Source organism: Pseudophryne corroboree, chromosome 2, assembly GCF_028390025.1.
Source record: "Pseudophryne corroboree isolate aPseCor3 chromosome 2, aPseCor3.hap2, whole genome shotgun sequence".
Lineage (NCBI taxonomy): Eukaryota > Metazoa > Chordata > Amphibia > Anura > Myobatrachidae > Pseudophryne > Pseudophryne corroboree.
This window is the reverse complement of record NC_086445.1, coordinates 472,748,854-472,758,301: the sequence shown is the minus strand read 5'-3', so window position 1 is coordinate 472,758,301 and position 9,448 is coordinate 472,748,854. Positions and strand designations below refer to the sequence as shown.

General features: G+C 48.2%; 1 long non-coding RNA gene across 1 annotated transcript; it reads right to left on the bottom strand.

Annotated features, from left to right (window-relative positions):
• Window positions 1–3,236: 3,236 nt before the first annotated feature.
• On the bottom strand, window positions 3,237–8,993 carry LOC135050889 (uncharacterized). Its single transcript, XR_010241903.1, has 3 exons — window positions 8,948–8,993; window positions 5,015–5,071; window positions 3,237–3,300 (listed from the first exon to the last, which is right to left on the bottom strand). It is a non-coding gene; the product is annotated as an uncharacterized LOC135050889 (long non-coding RNA).
• Between the last annotated feature and the right edge of the window lie 455 nt (window positions 8,994–9,448).

Below are 9,448 nucleotides of genomic sequence, written 5' to 3'. Positions count from 1 at the left end.
TTATTACTGAGCTAATAAGCAGGGAACAGTATTATTACCTCTTCTGGAAGGGCCCGCCACCACTGAAAGCTCCTTTTTCTCCTCCGATGTTATGCGCCTTTTTTTGGCACCTGATAAGTACAATGTAAATGTTATTCTATATTTATCCAATACACATAGGGAATGATGCAGAGCTGAAGTCTGTGCGCGGAGCATATGTTACATGTTATCTCACTGTGCATGTTCCATGACAAAGTGTACACAGCTATGGACATTACAGAGTCATACCTTCTCAGACACATCGCCACTTGTGTAGAGTTGGCGGCACTAGGCATTCTCCTATAGGCTCATAGAGGGCGTTACAATGCATTGCCGGCTATACAGAGCTATGCGCACACCTAAGTACACCTGTTGTCTGACGGATCTTTTGTACCAGGTAAAGTGCTGGCTCATATGCAGACTGATAATGAAGCTGGCTATAGTACCAAGCGTATGGATAGGGGCAGGGGGTCACAAAGATGTGTATACCTCTGCATATGGGATATTATTGGTATCAGTGGCCCAGTCTATGGTCAGTATACTGCTGTGATGCAGGTAGGCAACTATGAGCCAGAGGAAACTGTTGGCATGCACCTTGCCACTGGCAGAGCCACCCAAAATATCCTAAGGATCCAGGTGACAGTGCATACGTGACCTGAGCTCACACATGCTACAACCACAGGACAGTCAGTGCTGAGGCATCAGAGGAATCAGACTGAATACCTATCTGCAATCTGCCACTCACATATGTAGGAGGAAGTTGAGCTCTGAGGACCAACACCATCCCCATCAGGCCCATTATAATGAATGGGCCTGTTACAAAAGACATACAGAAACTGGAGTTTCCGCACATGTAACAGACCCATTACTGATAATAAATAGACAAAGATTCCAATCATCACAAAGATGTATCTGTAGCAGCTTATTGCAGAAAGTGTTTTCTTTTTCTGACATCAAGCATTTTATACCATCCTCTAAGGCTCCTGATGTTCCCCTGACTGGTGTAACTAACTACATCTCTTACCTCACTTGTTACTCAGTGATTTATGTCACATGTAGTAATCCTACTATCTGACCCATTATAGTTCTGATCTGTCAAGCAAAAGCTTATTTGTAAAAACATGAAAATAATACTTACAGGGACAGCCTGTCTTGTCCCTGGCAAGGCGTGGTCCAGCAACCAGCTTCCTCTTCGCTCCTGTCATTGCAGAATGGACATTGCATGAATTAAGTTAGAGATATTTCATTTTAGTACAGATACATAATCATATAATAGTATAGTAATTTTTGTATGAACATGTAAATATTTATAAGGAGTCTACGCCCAGCATACCGGCGCCGGATTCTGACCGCCGGCATGCCGGCAGCGGGGTGAGTGCAAAAGAGCCCCTTGCGAGCTTGCTGCGCTCGCTACACTGCGTGCATGGTGGTGTTCTACGCACACCACGTTATTTATTCCCCCTCCAGGGGTGTCGTGGACCCCCAAGATGGAGAATAGTTGATATGCCGGTTGTCGGAATCCCAGCACCGGTATGCTGAGCGCCGGGATCCCGACAGCCGGCATATTAAGTACTTCCCATTTATATGTTTTCACTATCGGTTCATTGTTGTAGGCTATGGGGGTACCCAATTAACCACGATAATGCGGTTTTGCGATATTTTATTGCATTTGCAATAACTTGGAATCCAATTAGCTGTGAAAAGTTATAGGCTAAAAGTCTCTATGGGATTTATCACAAATTTCTCTTCACCATCTCTGAGCAGGGGATAAGTAGTGCAAAATCCCTATTTTAAAGTAAAATGTTAGGATTTGGTTTAGAACTCCTGGGACACCCCCATGAATGACTAATTAGGCACTCAGATATTTTCAATTATTTTTAAATTGCCAATGATGACATAATTTTTGGTGTCAAAAAATGTAAAGTTATGGAAATTGGGGTACAAGGTATGGAACAGGTATATTGGGGTGCTTTATGAGTGTAACAAGTGTTTTTAGACTTGCAGGTGGGAGTAATCCGTCTGTTTCCAAAGAAATGTTTAAGTCCTCTAAAATGACCCAAAATCATAATTATACCCATTTTTTTATGTACCCCAGATTTAATAAGAGCACATATTTAGCTGAACAATAAAAAATAGCTTTCTATAATTCTTACATATAAAAAAATGCATATAACAGCCATTTGACCCATATGAAATAGTGTTATTATGGCCACTAATAGACTTCTATAATAATGTCCTATATTAGTTTGGCTTTTTAGGAGTACAGGCAGATTTCCCCATTTTCTCCTATACTTATCTTTTGCCCTCTAGAATTATCGCACACATCCCATTATCTCCATTTTGGAATAGGCTGGGTGAAATTGCTGACTTTTTGGGGAGATAGGTGCGATAACCTTAGCCGCAAGTATTATATAACCTCTAGCTCATCATCTTACTCCGTAGTAATGAGACCCCCAGAGGTGAGTGCGGTGCACAGGGCAGTGGTGAGGAGATGGCACACAGGTAAAGGTATACTGTATGTTTGACATGTCATCACTGACAGAATGCCGACATTGTCATAATATCAACATTGCGCATCGACCCGGGAACCTGTTCACGCTGCGTATTCAACCTGGGAATAACACTACTTTATTCCCGGATTGAATTACTGGGTCAGGCGACCCGGGAATTCGACCATGGCCCTTTCATACCGCACACCGACCCGTGTCAACCCGGCAATATGCCTGGTCGATAATGGGTTATTTGTGCGGGATGAAAGGGGTATTATTCTATTGAAAAACAGATTGTCAACATACTAACTCACAATGTCGACATACTGGCACTATCAACATTATTTCAGTACCGACATTTGACTTTTGAAGATCCAAATCTGTCAATATTCAGACAACAGAAGTTTCCTACAGTATAAAGCAGGGCTGGCCAAACCGGTCCTCGAGATCTACCAACAGTTCACATTTTCCAGCACACCTAGCTGGTGCACAGGTGTAGTCATTACTAATTAAGATGTGCTGCATTCATTCCTAACTGACAATTCTATAGATCTCCAGGAGACCCGGAAAACATGAACTGTTGGTAGATCTCGAGGACCGGTTTGGCCAGCCCTGGTATAAAGTATACTTGTTGTGTGTTAGCGTAAGACACCACCGTTGTTAGAAGGTGCCTCTGGAATATGCCTGTCTCTTTATTACTGAGCTAATAAGCAGGGAACAGTATTATTACCTCTTCTGGAAGGGCCCGCCACCACTTTCGCATCCTCCGATGTCAGTCGCCTCTTTTTGGCACCTGATAAGTACAATGTAAATGTTATTCTATATTTACTCCTATACACATAGGGGCTGATGCAGAGCGGTCTGCGCAGAACATTATTGCATGTTATCACACTGCTCATGGGGGGTCATTCTGAGTTGATCGTAGCTGTGCTAAATTTAGCACAGCTACGATCATTCACACTGGCATGCGGGGGGGACGCCCAGCACAGGGCTAGTCCACCCCGCATGTCAGTGCTAGCCCCCCACAGAAGTGCAAAGGCATCACACAGCGGCGATGCCTTTACACTTCAAGAGTAACTCCCGACCAGCGCAGCTTTAGCATGCTGGCCGGGAGCTACTCATCGCTCCCCAGGCCACAGCGGCTGCATGTGATGTCACGCAACCGCCGTGGCCCGCCACCCCAACGGTCCGGCCATGCCTGCATTGGCCGGACCGTTCCTCCAAAACAGTGTCTTAACACCGCCGCCAAGCCACCTCCCGCCCAGTGACTGCCTCTGCCTCAGAGGCGATCGCTAGGCAATGATGGCTGGCATGCACAGGCACACTGCAGTGCCGGTGCATGCGCGGTTTTGACCCGATCGCTGCACTGCGAGAAACTGTAGCGAGCGATCAGGTCGGAATGACCCCCATGTTTTATAACCAAACTCACACAGCTATGGCCAATGCAGAGCCATACCATCTCAGACGCATCACCACATGTTTAGAGTTAGCGGCACTAGGCATTCTCCTGTAGGCTCATAGAGGGAGATACAATGTATTGCAGGCTATACAGAGCTGTGCGCACACCTAAGTACACCTGTTGTCTGATGGATCTTATATACAAGGTACTGTATAGGGCTAGGTCACATGCAGACTGATGATGATGCAAGTGTGCAGAGAGGGCGAGGACAGGTACTTTTTACATGGGCCTTTTGGAGGGGCACTAAAGGGGTCCCTGGTCCAGCTGACTTCCCTCCCCTATTGCAGAGAGCCATCCAGGGAAAGAGGGAGCTGACTGCCGCTGCAGCAGAGCTGTGTGCTGAGCTGGGGAGAGAGGCACTGCAGCAGCAGCCAATCGGCTTTGTGGCTGCACGGAGATCAAATATTTTTTACATTTTCTTTTAAGGAGAGGGTCTAGCTACGCCTCCTCCTTTGCCCATGCCCACTTCTTGTACCAGGGACTGGCAGACCTGTCGGTGCCCCTGGTTGTGGTACCAAGTGTATGGATAGGGGAGTTGTGGTCACTGATATGTGTGTAACTCTGCATATGAGATATCACTGGTATCAGTGATCCAGCCTATAGTCACCACACTGCTGTGACCCTGTCACTTACTGTTACTGGTAAGTGCACTTATGGAGCAGGGGGAGATTCTGACCTGTGAGACATCTGCAGCATCTGAGACAAGTAGTGGAGCGGATATGACTCAGGCTAAGGACAAGTGCACACATGCATTCATTATGGATTTAGTATAAGTTCTTTACATCTAATAATGGTGCTCTGATGCTGATCATCAGATAATGTAAATGAATGGACCTATATGCATGTTTTATGACAAGCATTCACTTTAATAAATGCTGATTTTGTCTGCAGCTTGTTCATAAGGGGCATATTAATCAATTATCAGGTTTTAGACCCAATGATTGTCATTTTTTATTGTTGCTATTTTATGGCAAGAAGACATTAAGTTGTACCCAGTAGTACTTATATACACATGCCGAATTTGTTATAACAGGAAAATTATACTTACAGGGAAGCTCCTTCTCTTTCTCCAGACAGGGCCCCTGGCATCGCTTCCTCTTCTCACCTGTCATTGCAGAATGGACATTGTATATTACAAGGTGCATTTATTTCATTTTATTCTTAGTACAGTATAATAGCATAGTATTCTTATTATGAACATTTAGGGATTTTTTTGTATGAACACGGTAAATAAATGTATATTGGAGCTATTGGTTCAGTGTTGTAGGCTAAGCCTTGAATTATTGGCAAATTCTCCATAGATGAGGGAAGACAGTCCGTCTCCTCCAAACCTGATTGCTATGTGACCTCTAGCTTCATCTTCCTACGCTGTGCTGACCTTGGAAATGAGACCAACAGAGGTGAGTAGGGTTACTGAGGCCGCAGCGAGGAGATTGCACACATGTCCCATGGGTGACTGGGGTCCCGGAGCAGCAGTGAGATGACACACAAGCCCCAGAGGTGAGTGGGGTCCCAGGGCAGCAGTGAGATGACACACAAACCACAGAGGTGAGTGGGGTCCCAGGGAAGCTGGGTGAAATGAGTGCCCCCCCCCCCTCTTGCTCAGCACACATGGCGCTGTGCTGGACGGGAGGAGAGATGAGTGCTGAGCGGTCTGTGACAGATCGCTCAGTACACATCTAAAGACGTGTGTACTGGCCTTAAGTGGTTTAATATCTGAGCATCAGCTGGTGGTGGAAAGCATCTAAACTGAAGTACCTGGGAACAGAGGCGTAACTAGGGTTTCTGGAGCCCAGGGCAAGATGGAAAATGGCGCCCCCCCCCCCCCCTTTTTTAAAAAAAAAAAAACACCAAAAGAAGCATGTGCGCGCGCCGAAGGCGCGCGGGCCAAAAAATGGGCGTGGTCACACTCAAGAAGGGGTGTGGCTACGCTCCAGAAGGGGTGTGGCCACTGAAAATGGCCCACAGTGCCAGTTACATTGCCCCACGGTGCCAGATACATGCCCCACTCAGTGCCAGATACAATGCCCCACTCAGTGCCGGATACAATGTCCCACTCAGTGCCGGATACAATGTCCCACTCAGTGCCGGATACAATGCCCCACTCAGTGCCGGATACAATGCCCCACTCAGTGCCGGATACAATGCCCCACTCAGTGCCAGTTACAGTGCCAGTTACAGTGCCCCACTGTGCCAGTTACAGTGCCCCACAGTGCCGGATACAGTGCCCCACAGTGCCAGTTACATGCCCCACAGTGCCAGTTACAGTGACCCACAGTGCCAGTTACAGTGCCCCACAGTGCCGGATACATGCCCCATAGTGCCAGTTACAGTGCCCCACAGTGCCAGTTACATGCCCCACAGTGCCAGTTACATGCCCCACAGTGCTGGATACAATGCCTGACAGTGCCAGATACAGTGCCCCAGAGCGCCAGTTACAGTGCCCCACAGTGCTGGATACATGCCCCACAGTGCCAGATACAGTGCCCCACAGCGCCAGTTACAGTGCCCCACAGTGCTGGATACATGCCCCACAGTGCCAGATACAGTGCCCCACAGTGCCAGTTACATGCCCCACAGTGCCAGATACATGCCCCACTCAGTGCCAGATACAATGCCCCACTCAGTGCCGGATACAATGTCCCACTCAGTGCCGGATACAATGCCCCACTCAGTGCCGGATACAATGCCCCACTCAGTGCCGGATACAATGCCCCACTCAGTGCCAGTTACAGTGCCAGTTACAGTGCCCCACTGTGCCAGTTACAGTGCCCCACAGTGCCGGATACAGTGCCCCACAGTGCCGGATACAGTGCCCCACAGTGCCAGTTACATGCCCCACAGTGCCAGTTACAGTGCCCCACAGTGCCAGTTACAGTGCCCCACAGTGCCAGTTACAGTGCCCCACAGTGCCGGATACATGCCCCATAGTGCCAGTTACAGTGCCCCACAGCGCCAGTTACAGTGCCCCACAGTGCTGGATACATGCCCCACAGTGCCGGATACAGTGCCCCACAGTGCCAGTTACATGCCCCACAGTGCCAGTTACATGCCCCACAGTGCCAGTTACTGTGCCCCACAGTGCCAGTTACTGTGCCCCACAGTGCAGTTACTGTGCCCCACAGTGCCAGTTACTATGCCCCACAGTGCAGTTACTGTGCCCCACAGTGCCAGTTACTATGCCCCACAGTGCAGTTACTGTGCCCCACAGTGCCAGTTACTGTGCCCCACAGTGCCAGGTCCGTCCGTCCCCCCCCCCCCCCCTGCCCCGTCACTCACCTGTGAGGGGAGGAGAGCGCAGCGCAGCGCTTCTCCTTTCCCTCGCTGGCGCTGCTCCAGGTCTCCGGACGCCGGACGCCGTCTGGCGCCGGTTCGCTAGCCAATCAGAGCTCGCGGACCGGCAGCCAATCAGGAGCCGGTCCGCAAGCCCTGATTGGCTAGCGCCGGAGACCGGACATGGCAGCGCTGCTGGCAGCACTGCTCGTGCTCCAGCGGCGGTGAGGGGAGGGAGAGACGCTGCGCTCTCTTCTCCCCTCACATTTAGGTGTAACGGGGCGAGTGGGGTATGATGCCCTGGACGCCGGCGGCGCCCCCCTCTCCTGGGCCTGCCAGGGCGCCCAGGGCACGTGCCCCACTCGCCCTACCCTAGTTACGCCTCTGCCTGGGAACCTGTATAGACCTCTGGCCCCCAGCTGCTTACTTAAAACATTAATTCCACAAGAGTGGGTGTATGTGGTATTCATTCCCCCTGCCCCCCATCCCTGATAATCTGGTTAGTTCCTCTTCTGTTCTCAGGGGTTGATCCTATTAGCCACAATGATAATAGGGTAATATGTTCAATCCCAAGGCCAGTACTGATGGGAGAGATGTGTGCTGAGCGATCTTAACACAAACAGCTCAGCACACATATCTCTCCCCGCTCAGCATAGCATGATGTGCTGAGCGAGGGGGGTGACGGTGGGCCGCTCACTTTAAACAGCGCTGAAGTGAGTGATCCACTAGATTGTGCCTGCATGTAGGCTCAATCTAGCACCGGCGATAGCAATGCGAGGGGACGCGCATCGCTATCGCTGGGGGCATACACACAAAAGATTTGTGCTTAAAATCTAAGCAATCTAGTCAGATTGCTTAGATTTTAGGCATGGATCTCTTTAGTCTCAGCTTCTGATCCAAACCTCCAGTGTCTCCCTTTCTTATTCCGCAGCCTAGGTTACCAAAATTGATCAGATGTATAATATTGTTATTGAATGTACTCCCTCTCCTTTAGAATGCGTGTGTGCGTGCGTGCGTGCGTGCGTGCGTGCGTGCGTGTGTGTGTGTGTGTGTGTGTGTGTGTTGGTATTAAAATATTGTGTGTTTTTGTGCTAAAACTAGGTAGAAAGCAGCAGAGTCTGACACCTGTCCTGAGTTTGGTAAATATTCCTGCTTTTGGGAAGCTGTATCCTGACTATAGAGACTATTATGAGTAATGTCCCACTTTACCCTGCTCTGTCAGTCCACCCCTACCAGCGGCAAATAACGTGCTGTACTATCTGGTGAAAGAATAACTCTGCATTACACAGCAGCGTCACACTACTCCTCCATTATGTGGGAGGCCTGTGTTTAGCGTTGGAGCTGTCAGTAGAGGGCAGAGTCAGTAGAACAGCGGGGGATGCAGCTGCTGTGAAGGCCACAGCATCCCACTACCAATCACGCAGCTGGTGGGAACCTGGGGTGTGGGGGGCCTTGGGTTACAGGTGATAATGATAGAATGGTGTAGGAGCATATGTGACAAGGGGTGAGTGGGGAGGGCATATGGCACACCATTCTCACCTTGTCACAGATGATGGTTCTGAGGCCCAAGCACTTCTCATACACAGTTACACTACATTAACAAAACATCCATGCACCTCTAGCATAGATGTGACCTAGAAAGTACAACTATGGATAGTCTTTTTTTGTTATATCTAAACAAACATACTGTGATAAACAGCATACTTACCCCTAGAGGGTGAAGAGGAGCCTGGATGACCTGAGGTCTTGTTCACCTTAAAATGAAAATACGGTCTTTATACAAGATCAAATTAATAGTCTCATTAAGACAGATCATTATAATAGATTTTAAAAAAAACATATTTTGTAATAGTCTGAATTGTTTTGCATTGTATAGTTAGAAGTGAGGCTATACCTACTCCGTCTATACTAGTTCTGTCTGGGTGGCTGTGATGTACTTAATGATGTCATAGAATGCTGAGCAGCTAATCAGCAAGTAGTACTATAACAGATGCATAGACCATAAGGCCTAGAATACGGTACATTTTGTAACACCCATAGTACAGTGGTTCCCAAACTTTTTTGAATCACGGCACCCTAGAGTATAAGAATTATTTTCACGATACCCCTAGACCAAAAGTTTCTTATTGAGAAATTTAGAAAAACATATTAGACTCAATTATGCGGGGCTGAACCAGATTTGCTTCTGTTTATCCACATATTTTATGAT